The sequence below is a fragment of the Leuciscus leuciscus genome (assembly GCF_965113295.1).
Source record: "Leuciscus leuciscus genome assembly, chromosome: 1".
Taxonomy (NCBI): domain Eukaryota; kingdom Metazoa; phylum Chordata; class Actinopteri; order Cypriniformes; family Leuciscidae; genus Leuciscus; species Leuciscus leuciscus.
In genome coordinates this window covers 49,916,377-49,933,892 of record NC_138725.1, presented here as the reverse complement: position 1 = coordinate 49,933,892, position 17,516 = coordinate 49,916,377, and the positions used below count along the sequence as shown (strand labels likewise).

The following is a 17,516-nucleotide window of genomic DNA, read 5'->3' as shown; positions in this document are numbered from 1 at the left end:
TAATGATGAAGTACGTATAGAGGCATAAAAGATCAGCTTGGCAGGGAGGGCTAATCACAGCTTATGGCAATTAATCTCGCTTGTCGTGATAATTCAGATTCATTATTCACCGCGTCACCTCTTCAGCACAGGAGCAACATCTCAGAGTTGCAAAGGAGGCAACCCAGACTTCACCCATGCAGGCACTGAAAAGTCATGTCTTGTGGGAGCAACTCAAGACAATAATATAATTACTTTTAGTGTGTACGTGCATCGGGAATGTGTGTTGATTTACAGACCAATGTTCAGGTTGCCACAGTTATGGGCAGGGCATTTCTGAGTTTTATTAATATCCCTTGAGATCATTTAATGGATAATGGCAGGAGATGGAGCAGGATCAGGCTTTGCATGCTGCATCACAAATTACAATGTCCAAGTGAAATGTTGAAATTAGAGCATAGCTGTCACATTCAAAGAAGAATATTGTTCAATTGTGTTAAAAGAAGCCAGATCAATTATACAAAACAGTGGTAACAAGCCATTTATTAATTTATTAACCAGAATCAGGTCAATATGGAATAACAGCGTTATTATTATTTATATATTATAGTATTTATTCATATTTTGAATTAGACTTTATTTTCATTTAGTTTTCATTTTTAGTAATTTTGTTGTGCTTTTGTCATTTTCTTAATTTAATTAATTTTTATTTAAATTTTTGTTTTTAGTAATTTAGTAAATTTTGAAACGTTGTCAACTAAATTAAATAAGTTTAAGTTTTCCATCTAACATTTATATTTAATTTAATTTCAGCTTTGTTTGAGTTAACGTTTAAGTTTTCATTTTATTTAAAAATAACAACACTAATTTGTAATTGTAATTTGAATGTCCATAATTCAAAGTTCACATCTTTTGCACCTGTTTTTTCCTTCTTAATTTAAATATGTCCAATAAAAGTTCAGAATTTGCATCTCTGTTTAGCATTTACCCTGTTTACATTATGTATAATTACATAGATAAATACATATTATTATACATAAAAGTTATATTATTAAAGATTTGAAAGATTTAAGTCCATTTAGGCCTGTCCATAACTGTCAAGCTACCAAAAAATCCATCTCAGTTCTTCAGCTCATATGCTGATGTTTATTTTAGATACATCAGCACTGGTTAGCTTTACTTAGCTTGTAATCACGCACGCTTGTTGAACAAGCATTATACCTTTGTGGTCTCCATGGCATTAGGGGAGCAGCGTAGAAAGGTTAATCAGATTTACAACACACATAACCATAATTGGCTTCTTTTATAGATTCAAATGAGCAATTAACTACAAGCCGCCTGTGTTGCACTTTCATTGGAAACATGAGAATGTGCTGCCATAATAGTTTTGTGAAGAAGCCCACAGAGGCAATCAGAGCTTCCTCTTAAGCCTCCAAAAACTTACCCATGGCTATTTGGAATACTTCATTCTGATTGGTCCATAGCATTTAGCGTTTTCATATGGCAATGGTATCAGACAGGTCATTGTACACTTTCAAGTATAAAACAAACCACAATGTCATGCTCTGCAGATCAATACATGTTCTAAAATTAAATTCTAAGATGCATTAAGTGTCTCTAAAAGAAAAAATGCATCAGTACTCAAAACAAATCTGTTCATCTTAACTAAAATGTGGTCCTAGACCATAAATGACAGAAATCCTCTGGTCACATTTGTAAATAAAACAATGAAGAGCTCTGGCCAATAGCACATGGTAGAGAAAAGACTTCTGCCGTGCACTGACATGAGCTGTAGTGACAGCTGTCATGCTTTGTTTATGATACATACATGTGTCAAGGAAAACTTCATTCAGATACATGTCGCTCGATCGGATACTGTGTTTCCATGTGACTGGAGTCTGCCATAAGAGCATGTTGACTGAAATCAGCGCAAGCTTTCAGGAAGGAAACAGTCTACAAAGAGAAAAGATTAACCACAATAGCTCTTCAAACATAAAGTGAACCACAGTGAAAAGAAATCTTTGAATGCATTTTGTTAATGGAGCCTTTGCTCAGCAATGGGAAAAATTGGTTATTTTGATCTCACAATTCCTCATCCTATCTTCACCATTATCTCTTATTCAGTTGTTTTTATGTACAACAGAGTATGAGAGCTTTGAGCTCAAAAGGCAGATGATAAACAGAGAAAGAGCATGACCTTAGCTCTTCCTGATCTACTCGGTTTGATAGTAAAAGGGGAGGGGGCATCCTCTTTGCCATTTCTTATTCATTACACTTTATTGATGGAGATAGATGGAGGATAGTGTGTATATGTGTAATGTGTAATGTGATGCAGAGCGAGGTATGCTGATGGGATAAACAGTGGGGTCCAAAAGAGTGCAGTTTTCTAATTAAATGCAAAATATCATAACAAATGATACAATATTGGAATTATACAATAGTTAGCATAACAATGAGAGCGAAAAGTTTATTTGGTTTGTTCCTCTTTTGCTTTAATGATTTCAAGTTAAATTTCAAGTTAAAAATGTCAGAATTTCAAGTTAAAAGCTGATGATCATGTTCTCGATTAAGATTTGAAAATATTAAAAAACATCTTGAGCTTCAATGGAAGCAAAAAACATCTGATCGTCTCTACAAAGAGTCACATAAACAATGTCACAAATTTTGATTTGTGACCTAGTAATATTGGAGTAACTTAAAATAGTGAGGCGTGTCCAGCTGTATTCAATAACGACATTTCAGATGAGTATCAAGTAGTATACCGCGGCAGCCCTCGTGTGAAGCCCTCATCGTGTGAAGCCCTCATCGTGTAAAGACCAGCGACTCTACCTGCGCGACTCCACCAAGCAAGGACACCACACCGACAAGGCACTTGAGTATTATTTTCGGGTTTTTTCCTTCCTCTTCTACACAACTTGTTCTCATCTTTCTGTTTGAGAGACCTCTCTTCACTATGTGCTCCCAAATCCCTACTATTACTAACATACGTAAATCAAATGTCTCAAGCAGGAGGCAGTGCAATCCTAACAACCTGCATACTTTTCCTGTGTCTTCTAGTACATTACTCTCTTTTCTGTAACGACTGAGACAAATCAGACACAATTATTTGTTATATTTAACAAATAATCTTTAAAACTCACTCTGAGATCTATGGTCCCATCCCCCCCAACAAGGGCAAGAAGTAGGGCTGCCAACTTCAGACAAGGAAAATAAGGGAATTTGTGGAATAATCGTGGAATAAAATATTTGTACTGTACCACACAGTGTATGTCATTTCAGTGTCTGCAGTTAAGTGTGTGTATAAAAGGTTCTCAGATATAAACACATTTGTTTTGCTTAACCTATCAATGCACAATTTAATCCTAAAAATAATTTTAACGTCATAGATATAAATGTCAATTGTTACACACAAACCATCTAAAGCTTTTGCAGCATTATACACTACCGTTCTAAAGTTTGGGATTAGTAATAATTTGTTTTAAAGAAATTAATAGTTTTATTCAGCAAGAATGCATTAAATGTGTTAAAAGTGACAGTAAAGACATTTTAATGTTACAAAAGCTTTCTATTTGAGATTAATGCTGTTTTAAAAAAAAAATTCTATTCATCAAAGAATCCTGAAAAAAATGTACACAGCTGTTTTCAACATGGATTTCCCATTACAGTATCACCGTGCAAATCTCCAAATGCGTACACAAACAGATGCTCCTGCCGCATTTTACTCGCATACACCTAGTTTGTAGAACAAATTAAACCGACAAACTAAACGCTCTTGTGGTGTCTGCCATTGCTAAGCAATCATGAGCCGCGTTCTCCATGATGATGAAGAAGTTTCAGCAAATTATAAATGTATTTCAAGCCCTTGCATTAGCTCTACTGCTCTTTTCATGTTACCTTTATTACGCTTATGATACATTTTCATAACAAGTTTCTAGTGACTTAGAAGTAGAATTTTCTTCATTTTACATAATTTCTTTGTTTACAATTTTTCACATTTTTAAAAACATTTAAAAACATTGTATTTATTTCCAGACTTTGACTTTATCTGATCTAAAGTGATATTTAAAGTGATATCTAAAAATATTTTAAATGGATTTTTAGTGGTGGTGGGGCCATAGGAAGCTTGTGTAATTATTGTGGTAAATAAATAAATTACAGTTTTTCTTGATTGCATAAACACATAACAGTGTGAAACATAGCCAGGCTTCAAATTTCAAAACCATAACGACATTTATCAAAAAGCACACCCATTTCCCTAAACTATAAACACTATTCCCGTTTTGACACGAGTCAGATTTGTTGAACTGTCACTGCAAAACTCTACACACAAATCCCTTCATTTCTCATTGCCTACACCATGTTGTCATTTAGAAAGCACTAGCATTCAATATTGTTCACTCAAGTCAACATAGCTTCAGCTAAATTAGCACACAATTACCCAAGTGGAAACACTAAGAGTCAAAATTGATCACGCACCAATCAGAACCTTCAATATAGATAAAAGGGCCAGAGTCAGTTCATTCAGTTTTGGAACAATGGAGCCAGAAAGACATAAAGGAAGAGGTCGAGGACACTGGAGTAGAGGAGGAGGAGGAAGGTGAAGGTGAAGGGCAAGGGCAAGGGCAAGGTGACAAGTCTCGGATGAAATTCGTGCCAATCTATTTGCCCATGTCTTTGTCCATGGTATTACTAGGAGGGAGGCTGGGCTACGAGGAAGGCCAAATTTGAGTCGCTTCACCGTCGCCTCGATCATAAGAACCTTCTGGGAGAAAAACAGGTAGATGTACTTCAGACTGCTCTCTACTGTATTTTTTGAGAGCTGTACTATGTGCTGTTACAACACATACATGTGCTGCAGTGGCGGCTGCTGGTCTTTCAAAGAGGGGAAGCTCATTTTCGGCCTACATCATAAAAATTGTCCATTTATTTATACGTAAATTCTGCCCTACGTTCCTTTTCAAGAAAATGTTTGTCTTTCGACTACACTTGCAAAATCCGCAATGGGACTGAGCTCGAATAGCTTCAGCGTCAGCGACTTTTTATAGTACAAAATCGCTGTCAATCAAAAGGAGATGCAGTCTTTCGATAGACCCTCCAATTATCACGCAGAAGCCCGGAGTCCAGGCCAGCCCACTCCTCCATTCACCCCCAGAGACGCTGAGCATCCGTGAGCGGGACATAATCACAGCATTTATCCAATGACCGTCTAGTTTCATAGCACTGAAAAAAACTGTTCAAAGCAGCCCCATTGAAGTCAGACGTTGGAACAGACATTATGGATTTGTGTTTACTGTTTTGAGAATATGAGGCATAGTTTCAAGAAATGTGTTAAAGCAATCGAGAAAAACTGTAATCAATAAAAACACTAAACCAGTAACAAAGGCTAATATAAAACAACTTGCCGATATATAATCACACTTACATAGATATTCACAGAGAGAAGCTAGATGTAGGTTAGTAATGAGCATGCAGTTGCAAGCCTACAGCTCCCCTTTCCCCTTCCCCCTTCCCCCATCCCACAGCATCACAGTGATGAATGCATCCCTCAGGTCAATGCCCCCCAAGGTCACAGGAACAGAGTAGTGGAGTAGAGCCTCTGCACTGTGCGACATGCTCCCAACCCACTCAGGTAACAACAGCATAACTCACTCTTACAGACAAACATCAGGCTCACACCTCCCACCTCAATTTAATCTGAAATGTAATCAAACTACCGGTAGTAATGTGCTCAAACTGGAATGGAGTATAGTAAACATATACAGAAGACCCAAAAGTCTGAGATTACAGATGTCTGGGACATTTTATATAAAACTTGAAATTAACAAAGTTGTAGGCAATTAGACATTTTAATACCAATAAATGTTATAATGTAAAATGAACAAAATTACAGTCCTTTTATATTTACCCAATGTAAATACAAAAGTCACAATGTTAAGTCACAAATATTATTTAATACTCAATCAACCTAAATATTTTACCTTACACCATTAAAAACAAAATGTAAGGCTAAGATGAGCTCATTAAGGTAACAACTGCAAATTAACATATCACCAATAGCCATTAAAAAAAACTAAATTCAATCAGCCTCTGCTATGTAGGCAACATGCAAGCAAAAGATCACTCAGGCACATTGGTATGCAAGCGTGCAAAAAAGACAATTGATCATTAATGAGAGCAGTGGAAACAATATCTTACTAATGCAATCTGTATGAAAAAAAAGCTTGTCAGCCCACGTCATTAGCAGTTTCCATATGCCATGCTGTATTGTTCTCAGACCTTCTGCAGCCTTTTTACAGAGGTCTGCCATTCAAAAGCATTCCACGCGTGTCACAGACTGCAGGCCAAGCAATCTCACATGCCATACTGCAGAGTGACACTACATTTATTAAACTTCTCCACTGGGCACACAAGAGGACACAAACACACACACACACACACACACACACACACACACTCTCTTCAAAGCCAGTGGCCAGGAAAATGGAACGGGGGGAGGGGTGATATGAATCTGATTTCCCATTTGAAAAACCAAAGGTAAAATTGTCTGACCTTGACTTATGGAAGTGGAGGAGGGTGGGATGGATGGATGGGAGGAGAAAGGGGAAGGCTGGCAAGAGAACAGAAGGGTATATTAATGAGCTGAAAACAGGAGCACAATAGCATGACTGACTGTGATGGGAAGAAAATGGGCCAGGCAGGAAACAACGGTTGATGCTACCCTGGTCTTGTGCTCCAACAACCAGGATTCGCAATCATTCTCATCAGTGGTATCGCCATTTAAATGAACCTTATACTTCTGTTCTGGGGGATTGAATTTAACTCTTTATAGATGCTTGTCATAAATCTGACGGTTCGTGATTGTCACAAACAACATTCCTGTCAGTAGCAGCTTCTTTGTGCTGCTGTATTCTTTTCCAAACTGCTGATGACTGATGTCGCATTCTGTTTGTTATCGGTTGCATAATTAGTTGACTGATATGGAAACTATTCAAAGTAACAAAGGCAGGGTTGTGGGAACTTATTAATACTGAGTTCATAGACTTGAGAACTTGAGAGAGGCTTGAGGGGATCCAAACAGTAGTGTACAGTATTTCAGCATTTAAAACCTGTTTTTTTTTAACCAGCTGAAATTCAGTTTAACATGCAGGGACTAAATGTGCCGAAATAGTCATGCAATGCATTTACATTATCATTTGAAAATTTGGTGTCTTTCTTTTTTTAAAGAAATAAATACTTTTATTCACATTAATTTGATCAAAAGTGACGGTAACTCATTTATAATGTTACAAAAGATTTATATTTCAAATAAATACTGTTTTGTTGAACTTTCCATTCAAAGAATCCTGAGAGAAAAAAAATGTATCATGGTTTCCACAAAAATATTAAGCAGCACAAGGTTTTCAACATCAATAGTAAATAATGTTTATTGAGTATCAAATCATCATATTCAAATGATTTCTGAAGGATTATGTGACACTGAAGACTAGAGTAACGGTGCTGAAAATTCAACTTTGCATCACAGGAATAAATTACATTTTAAAATATATTCAAATAGAAAGTTATTTTTCATCATAATAATATTTCAGAAAATTAGTGTTTTACTGTATTTAAAAAAAAACAAATAAATGCAACCTTGGTTAAGCATTAAAGTCTTCTTTCAAAAATATAACAGATAGTGTAAATAAAAAAACTCTTTTTGGTGTAAACACACCTCCTTTCTTTGCAAATTGGGCTTTCTATATAAAAACTCATCACTACTTGACTGATGCAATTACTATTAAAAACACAAAAAGCAGGTGCTAAACAGTTTTAAGTATTTTATATTTTCTATTGAACATAGTAGCAATAATTCATTAAATCAAGGAGAAGACCATTATAATCAGGCATACAGTCACACGCATTTTCTCTAATAAAGAGCTAGATCAGGTGTCTGAGCCACAGTGGTAGAGTGATACTGTAAAGCCCCAGTGAAGCATCTTCCACAATGCTGTCAGAGAATACAATTTATATTCCTAGTAAATTCCTTGCAATATAATCAGTTACCTCATAATTGTATGAAAACAATAACCACATATCTTTGGACAGTTGCCATAGAGTCAGAGGCAAAAGGTAAACCTTTCAATAGACACTGATTCTGCAGAAGTATATGAATTCAAATGAACATTTGGAAATTATTCAGACTCACAGAAACAACATCATTCGCTCATTCAGCTGGGGTTAATCATGTCATCAGGTCTTCAGGCTATTTTATACTGTCTGCATTCAAACAGTAACAAGAAGGTGAATGTACAGGAAAAGGAGATACAGTCATAAGCAGCAGATGGGTATGACTGAGATTTACAGAGGGTTTACATGACATCCGTAAGCGATAAGCGGTCATTTACATGACACAGTTTTCAACTAAAAACTGAAAACTTTTTATGGTTTTGCCCGGTCATTTACAGGACATAAAAACGCACACTTTTGAAAACGGGTTTAAAAGTGCAAGTGTGTGAAAACGATGATGTCATGCGCATAAGTATTGTGTGTTCAGTCTATAGCCACATCCTTTTTCAAAAAGAACTAGTCAGTAAACCACATGCCATTTCCTATTGGTCAAGGTTTATTGGAACTATTAATTGGAGTAAGGTCTGGCTGTTACCTAATAAATATATTATTACAAATAAGGTCAAGGAAATTTCATTTAAGATATTGCATAAATTTTACACCGCTAAACATTTTCTATCCAAATTTAACAAAGACATAGATGTACACAACAGTACCTCATTTTTTGGCACTATCAATATACAAAGAGGTTATGGTGGGAAGTTTCTAAATTTATTAATAACAAATTGGAATGCAACTTTCTTTTGTTATACGAGCATGTAATATATATACTGTATATATATTTTTTCAAATATGAAAAGAGTCTGGAAAATGAAGCTTATATTATTAATCTTGTGATTATATTAGTTAAGTTTCATATTCATCTGTGTAAATTTAGTAATCAGAAACTTCTGTGGTATTGAAAGAATTAGAAAATGATATGGTTTCCATTAAGGACAGTATAAACAAAAAAGCTGTTAAAACCATTCATTTGTTGAATACATTTAAGATTTTGTGAAATGTCAAAGCCTTTTATTGTTTGTTTGGTCTATTTATTTATTTATTTATTTATTAACATATCTTTATTGCGAGGATTAACTATTACTTAGTTTTGTTTTTACTCACTTTTTTGTATTTTATATTTTTGTATCCTTAACCCTGGCATTTTTTTATTATTTTTTATTTGTACATTTATTCATGTTCTGTAATTGTTGTTCAAGCAATAAAAAAAAAAAAAATATATATATATATATATATATATATATATATATATATATATATATATATATATAGCCGGATTAGCCGCATAGTGGTTTACAAAGTGACATCGCCAACTACTGGCCTGGCATGTATGATACAGCGTTTTTAGTAGTTTTCACGGATCCATGTGAACGGGGACCGTTTTGACAACGTTGTCATCTGTACGCGAAAAATATAAAGGAAAAACAATTCTGTATCCTAAGAGATGAAGGAGAGTACATTTTTTGAGGAGAGTGTTGTGAGAGCCGCATCTATAATGAGCCTATTTAGCATATAAAGTACATGTGTTTGCAATGACAAGTGAAAATGACAGTGCTTAAATATGCCTGGTGCAGTGCTATACTAGCACTGACAGTCTCCTCACAAGTACACAATACCAGTGTAAAGGTCTTCTTCACTCGCTCTCACCCACTGTCCTTCTCTTCTCCCATTTTCTAGCCAAGACATATATTTTACAGAGAGTAATGAATAATTTAAAGGGATCCAATGGGTCCACAACCCCTTAGACGTGCTTTCTTACAATCCGCCAAAGTAATAAAAAGAAAGAATAAAACATGTTTTATTGTCTATAAATGAAACATCCTTTAATACAAGTCTATGGGATTTTTGAAAACTTGTTTTATTATATGCCAGAGGGGGAAAAAATTAATCATCAGTCTAATTATTTACATAAGTAATAGCAAACCCCTCCTTAACAAACCGCATGATTTGAGGTATCATTCATGTCTATAGCACAAAAAGGCAGAGTAAACCATTTAGCTTTGTCAAGTGCAGTTTAGCACAATCATTAGCACCTTCGAAAAACACCACTAATGACAAAAGCAAAGCAATCTAACTATCAAATCGTGAAAAGAGATGTTCTTTTAATTAAATGAGAGAGACCCAGAACTAATCAATTTCCAGCGTTATTGTTGTATGTGTGTTTGTACTGTATGTGTGTGTGTTCGGCTTGCTGCGTTGACCTGCAGAGTTCTGCCAAATCAGCGCAGCATGTCTCTGACAAACACTCTGTTTTTCAGCCTCCTCCCAATGAGCCGTTACAGTGAGTTAGTAAAACATAAGGCAGAACAGCTCACGGCTGCAGTCTTCCTCTGAAAACAGACTGCCGACCTCCAGACACGCACACACAAACACACAGAAACACCATTGCAGCATCTGTTCTACTAACCATTACTGCTACAAATCTCATTCTCACACCAGCCGCATTTCCTTCCTACTAATTAACGATTCTCATAGAGTCCTTGAATCACAAAGTTTGAGGACTGTCACTTCATTTTCAAATTATAGTACAGTCTGCAATTGAGAGGATGTTCTTGGCAGAACTAAAACAAATGACTTCCAGCTGTGGTGACCTAACACGCAGTGTACTTCATGATAATGTGTGTCTTTAGCATCAGAGCATTGGACTTCCAGTGAATCTATTTCAGATGGTTCACCCAAAAATTAAAGTCCTATCAACACTTACCCTCATGTCGTTTTCAAACCTGAATGACTCTTTCTTCTGTGGAACACAAAGAAGATATTTAGAGAAAAAAAATTTGTATATAAAATGGAGTATATTTGAAAAACTGTTTTTGTGCATACAATGAAAGTCAATGGGGTCCAAAAACAAAATTGCATCAAATTGACTTTCATTGACAAAAACAGTGCTTTGAAATATCTTCCAAATAAGAAAGACATTGGAACAACATGGTTGAAATTCTGGGGGGGGGGGGAATCATTTTTAGCTGAAAAGGCAATAAAAAAAATATAAAAAAATCTAAACACATTATAAATGTTAAAAATGTATTGCTAAAACACATTACAAAGCCTGTGAACTGTGAAGTACTGAATTGTGGAGTTAGACCGTTAAACAGTTTTTCACCATTGCTGTGTTCAGGATTTTTTGGTCGGGGCTAAAACGGGGGCTCGATGACGCACTGGAGCCGCTGAGGCTGCCCCAGTGCCCCTCCCCTATCAGTTCGTGACTCACACACTGTCAGTACTATTTACTACAGCCTGTCGGTACACGATCCGTTCCACCTGCACGATCCGTTTCACGCATGCGTAGTAGACGCAGTAGAAAACGCACATGCGCAAATGATAATTCTGTTTTGCGACGATTTACGACACTGCACGATCTGTTCCACGTAGTTCTTTCTTCATGTAAGTGCAGATTGTCTTGGCAGAAATGCATATTATGTTCCTTATTGTCTTCTGTAAACAACATTGAAGGGATCATTTTCCTCATTTAGATTATATAGACCCATACCATACTAATACAAAATTACTCAACTTAAAAGTTAACTAATATTAGCAGCTTTTAATAATAAAAAAACGACACAAACCGTCTTTGACAATACTACTGACCTCAGACCAAAACACGGCAAGTTAAGCCTAATACCATACAGCAGTGAATCGCAAAGGAGAGTAGCCTATGGAGGAAACTGATCATGTATGTTAATGTAACAACTCACAACTCCTTTATTATTTTTGGATTGGCAACCACGTAAACACATCGTAATGCATAGCGTAAGCTACATTTAAAAGCATCAAAATAGACCCGCTGTGAAATGTTAAACACAATACAACGTTACACAAATATGCCGCAAGTTGTGCCATCGCATGCGTGGTTCCGATAGTGTAGGAAAACCGTGACGTTTTCTACTACGTAATTACGCGCATGCGTGTACGGATCGTGCAGGTGGAACGGATCGTGTACCGACACAGCCTACAGTTTGCTTGCCAGCTATGCCTTCGTCACGGAAATGCGTATTACCTGGATGCGATCACTTACAAAACAGATCGGTGTCCTTATTTAAATTTCCGAACAACGATCATATCAACATGAGGTGGATTAATTTTGTGAAGAGCCACCTTGATGGAGAGCTGAGAATCACCACCAACACCCGCCTCTGTAAGTTAACTTAGTGATCATTTTACACAGGATAGTTTTATAAACTTTCGTCGGAGACAACTGGGATTCATTGATAATCCGCTGTTACTGGTGAATGGGGCCGAAGGGCCGAACCGACTATCTCCCGCCTCGGCCTTCATCCTCCCGTCTCGCCGACAACTGGTGCCATGATAATCGGCAGTGAGTGCCCGCGAGTCAACTTCCCTGCTAGTAGGCGTGGTTTCAGCGCAGCCAGCGGACACGCCCCCAGCGTTTGAGAGCAGAGAATACTGCTCATTTTTTCAAGATTTTTGTATAGCTTATTTTATTTACTTGCCAGATTTTTTTAGCTTTCAAATTTGGCTGGGTGGCTAATAACACATTTTTCTGTGCTGTGACAAACTCAGAACACATACTTAATTTTGACTTTACAGGGACTTTAAGCTTAAAGCCCTGATTTAGCAATGTAACAAGTATCTGACTAAGCAGTCTGATGTATAATGTGAATTCTCGGTAAATTCTGCCTCATTGTTCTGTCCTTTGTTGTCTTTGCGGAATAAAATATACCCTTTGTGAGTCCGGTGCTTTCCACTTCATTCCCTGCAGCTGAACTGTTACATGTCATTAGTGTCTTGATGTAATAAACCACACATTTGTTACGTTTCACTGAGTCCAAACATCTCCAATGGACCTAAACTGTGTTCTTTGTTCTTTGGTAAGATAGAAATTATATGACAAAATGCCAGGTCACGACTCTTGTGTGTATGTGCTATTCAGCCAGGGGACACTTTAAGTCTAACAATTAGCAAATGTGATTACTCGTGATTACATCTTCTCTAGATTCATTTTTCTGTTAAATGCAGTTCAGCTCAAAATGTCAAGCGCGGGGCTGTGCATTTCCTCTAATGAGTATTCACTGACTGCATAATTCAAATTGCATTGCAGGAACAGGACAGAATTTTAATGTGTGACGGCTTTTGGACTGTGGCATTTGCATTCTTGAGGTTGCTTTTTTCCTGCAGCCAGCAATGAGGAATAAATGGATTGATTTCATACAGCACAGAAATGAATGTACCCCCTTCAAATCATGCAACATGATCATCAGGTTTAACACCATCTTGTTGAGTTCATGCAGCTCGAGTGCTGCTGTCATTAACCCAAAATGGGAATACTGAATATATATAGGCCTATGGCATGTTTGTGTGTTTGTTAAGAAAGCCAGTTTCAGTAGCAGATGTTGAGTCGGGAAACTGACGAGTGTCTGGTTGTCTAGCAACGAGGTGATGGAGATGAAGGTGGGAAGCAGAAGACTGAAACAGTGAAGTGACAGTTCAGAGATCAGCAGCTGATGAATCTTAATCTTTGAGCTCTCGGTTGGCCTTTATCTGAGCTGATAATACATTGCAAGTGGAAGGATTAGTCTTTTTATCAGACTTTACTTCCCTTCCTTTCTATATTCTCTTTCTTTCTCTCACTTTAATGCAAATAGCCTGATAGTTACTCATTTTAATGTCTACTGTCCTCCCTCACATAATTTGTTTCTTCTCCCTTTCCCTCTCTTACAGTAAATTTTAAATTAAATTTAGGGTGTCAGCCAATTCCTGCACTGTGCCCTATATAAACATCAGCTATAACCATGATTATCGAAAATTAGCATACATCTGTATGTTTTCCATTCCTTGTGAGAGAAAATGTTCATAAAGCGAGATGTTTAATATGGGTAAGAAGTGTATGTATGTATGTGCATTGAGGGAGGGCTAAGAGAGTGGCAAAAGGTGAATGTCAAAGAGAGAGACAGAAGAAAAATTCCTTACTGAGCTAGAGTGTTGGCCATTGCTCTGGCCCTCAGTGCTTGTAGATATGAATCACTATCACCAGAGAAACTGCACTCACATCCCCTCTCCTCCTGCACATACACCTCTCCACATCCATCAAGAACGTATGGGAACTTAATGTCATTTATTCACCTGCAATTATAACAGACTCACATTTTTTTATGCTCAGAGGTGAAGTGTGTATTTTCCTGCCACTAACAGCACCAAGCAGAATCACAAAAATACTGCTTTTAAAGGGGTCATCGGAAGCAAAATTCACTTCTATATGGTGTTTGCATATAAATGTGTCTTTGCAGTGTGTGGACACAACCACCACACAATGAAAAAAATCCCTTCACTTTTTTTTAATCCTCAAAAAGCCTAAACACTCTCAATAATCAAGCGTTTGGATTTTCTGAGCAATATGATGTAATATTGCTCATGCTCCGCCCACGAGCGCTGACGAACTGTCCTGTATTAGCATATTTCCACCCTCAGCCATTTTGTATACTGTCCACCAATTTTTGAGGAGGTACACTGTAAAAATAAAAGGTGCCTGGAGGAACCTTTTGGGGTTCTTCACTTTGCCACACCGGCGGAACCGTCTGTAGATCCTCTAGGCACCCTTTAAAAAGGGGCGGTTCTCTGAGGAACCACACAGGTTTCCTGAGGAACTCTTATATAAGGCACTGTGTGGAACCACTGTGGGTGCCTCCAGGAACCAAATTTCAATTTTATTTTATTTGTATTAAATTAATTTCATGTTGTTACTATGGTTACCACCATTAACTTCTATTATAATAAACAAACTGAACCAAATACAAAATAAGAATTGTTTATTACATATTTTAGATCCATTTTAATACATACACTTCCATGCACTTGAAAAAAAAAGCTAGTAATAGATTAATATCAATGAATACACACACAAAAAAAATAGTATAATACATAAGTAACATGAATAATCAACCATGTGTATACAATAGGCTACACAAGAAAAGACATCTCATCAAAATGCATGGAAAACACATGTTCCATGAAATAAATCAATGTAAAAAATTACAATTTTGACTAATTAAAAATGTCCATCTTCACTTAATTTTAAAACATGTGTTTCAGTCCGCTTGTTAAGTCTGACGTCACTGTTTCCAAGTCCAAAAGCTCTATCAGATGCCAAAAACAAACAACAAACAGTGCTAATATACACTCATTGTGCTGTAATATTCCTGAAAATTAGGATCCTAACCTTTATCTCTATTCCGAAATCTCAGATGGTTAGTTATTCAGCTATTTTGAATCATAAAATGTTGAAGTCTGGGATGCCGTGAGACTGGAGACTGAAATGTACACTATGTCTTTTGAAAAGCTTAAATGTGTGACTTGAATCAACAGTTCCCATAAATGGTTGTTGAGTATTCTCAATATCTAGAAACAAGATAGAGAAAGTAGAAGTAGAGGCTTCGACCCGGAAACAGTATTCCTTATGTCACAACAAGCAGAAAACATTTTCCATTTTAACAAGAGTTAAGGTGCAGTAAAATGATCTGTTGTTCTGTGAATGTTCACTGGTGAATTCAGTCATTTCAATAAGAATCCACACGATCAGCAATTTTGTCTTTTTGCTGTGTAATTTCACGAAATTCACAAATGTGATGCACCTTTACTCGCTGCAACATAAAATGCAATCAATTATAAAATCTTCACAAGGGACACGTGAGGTACTTAACGAGTTAGAAAAGTGAAAAGGTGCATCAGCTTCATTTTCTGTTTGCTTTTCCTCTTTTCTGGTGGATGGTCCAGGCACTTCAGTGATTTTCAGGTCTACAGGAGGATTTTTATTCTTGATCAAACTTGTATTTCAGCTTACCGAGATCCCTGCAAAGTACAAAATTTACTGTTAGTAAGGTTATTAAAGTTATTAAATAATTTCCTCAGCCTTGTGACGTTCCAGACCTGTTTGACTTTCTGTCGGTGGAACCCGAAAGCAGATCTCAGGCATAATGCAACCCGTCACCATTCAATATCACTGCATGAAACACAAGCATACATTTTTTTTGTAATTCATTCAAACTATTCTTATGTACACTTGTCTAGTTCAATTCAATGCAACAATTTATGTAAAAATGGTTAAGCTCCAAAAATGTCCCAGAAAAGATCCTAAAAAGAATCAATGAGTTCACAACTCATGTGTTATGGGTTGTGTTGTAAGTCTTCTGAAGTCATATAATAGCTTTTTCCTTTTTTTTTTGTCGAAAAAGACTAAACTTTAAGTTATAATTCAGGGTTCAAATGTCTTATATTCAAATGCATATGATTAAGGTATAGCCTATAAAAAATGCATAGCATTATTAGCTCCAAACCTGTGATATTATTTTTCTGAGTAACATGAATGAGATTTGAGAGCATGAGGGAAGATTTTCAGAGAATAACTTATTAAAAAAGTACACAGTCAAACAATACAATTTCACACAGAGAAAGTTCATAGTAATAAAGTACTTGCATGTGGTGTATAGGTAACTTACTGTAATTCAATGTTGCCTCTGAAATGTTCAGATTATTTTAGAAATGTACTGGTTGTTCTGGGGAAACAAAAGAACAAAACTGATTATTCACAACATAATATTTATTGACCAGTAAATGGCTTTAAAATGGTATTTAAGAGAATGAGGGCACCTGTAGTAAGTAAAGTTAGGCTAAACAAAAACAGACCAAACTATATTAACCTGCTTTTGTTATTCATAACAAACGTCAATGACGACAGCAGGAATCAGCTACATTAGTTAGGCTGTCTCAGCAATTTGAAGAAACAGTTTTACAGAATATGTTGAATTGAATGACTAAATCAATCTAAGACAATAAGTAAATAATTTCCATTTGTTCATTAACTTACGTTAGATCAACGTAGTTAGCATCGCGGCTAAAACCTTCATACCAGATACTGTGCAATAAACGAGTGGTAAACACTGTAAAAAAGTAGTAATGTATAATCAATTTAGTTTATATATATGTGTGTTTGAATATATAGTGAGTAGACTCTGTATTTATATTTATTTGGCGAGTTTACAAACCTTGTAACGGAGAGCCGAACAAACGGCGGAAGCTTTGATGAGAGGAGCCGTTACCCGATGACGTCGATCAGCTGAGCTTTGTTGCGCGCGAGCAGCGCGAGGATCACTGAAGCGACGACAGCAGAGGAATAGCAGCAGTTTCGTGACAGAATAAAACTTTTCTCCTCCTAGTTCTTCTTCAAATAATAATAATTTATGAAGAAGTAGGTAAAAATTATTATTTTATTACTATTATTTATTCAATAATAATTAATTAATTCTTCTTATTAATATTATTATAATTTAGTGTTGTTGTTTAAGGTTTAAATTAATCAACAAAATAGGCCTATAGATACTAAATAAATGTAAGCTACCCAGGTGAAAAAGACGTAGGCTACTGTTAAATGTATTAAAAATGCATTAAAGTATATTTGTATTGTAGGCCTACTAAAAACA

General features: G+C 36.2%; 1 protein-coding gene and 1 long non-coding RNA gene across 4 annotated transcripts in view; both read right to left on the bottom strand.

Moving 5' to 3' along the window:
• Positions 1-10,811, bottom strand: part of tnrc6c1 (trinucleotide repeat containing adaptor 6C1) — a 63,087-nt gene extending 52,276 nt beyond the window's left edge. For 2 of the 3 annotated variants that reach the window (XM_082180072.1, XM_082180074.1), the window contains exon 1: positions 10,790-10,810. The gene's annotated coding sequence lies outside the window, so the exon portion shown is untranslated. Of the gene's footprint in view, positions 1-10,789 lie in introns of all 3 variants that reach the window. The other variant, XM_082180073.1, reaches the window with a different exon arrangement.
• Positions 10,812-15,539: 4,728 nt separating this feature from the next.
• On the bottom strand, positions 15,540-17,254 carry LOC309507099. Its single transcript, XR_014209015.1, has 4 exons — positions 16,904-17,254; positions 16,536-16,592; positions 15,967-16,039; positions 15,540-15,888 (listed from the first exon to the last, which is right to left on the bottom strand). It is a non-coding gene; the product is annotated as an uncharacterized lncRNA (long non-coding RNA).
• Positions 17,255-17,516: the final 262 nt, after the last annotated feature.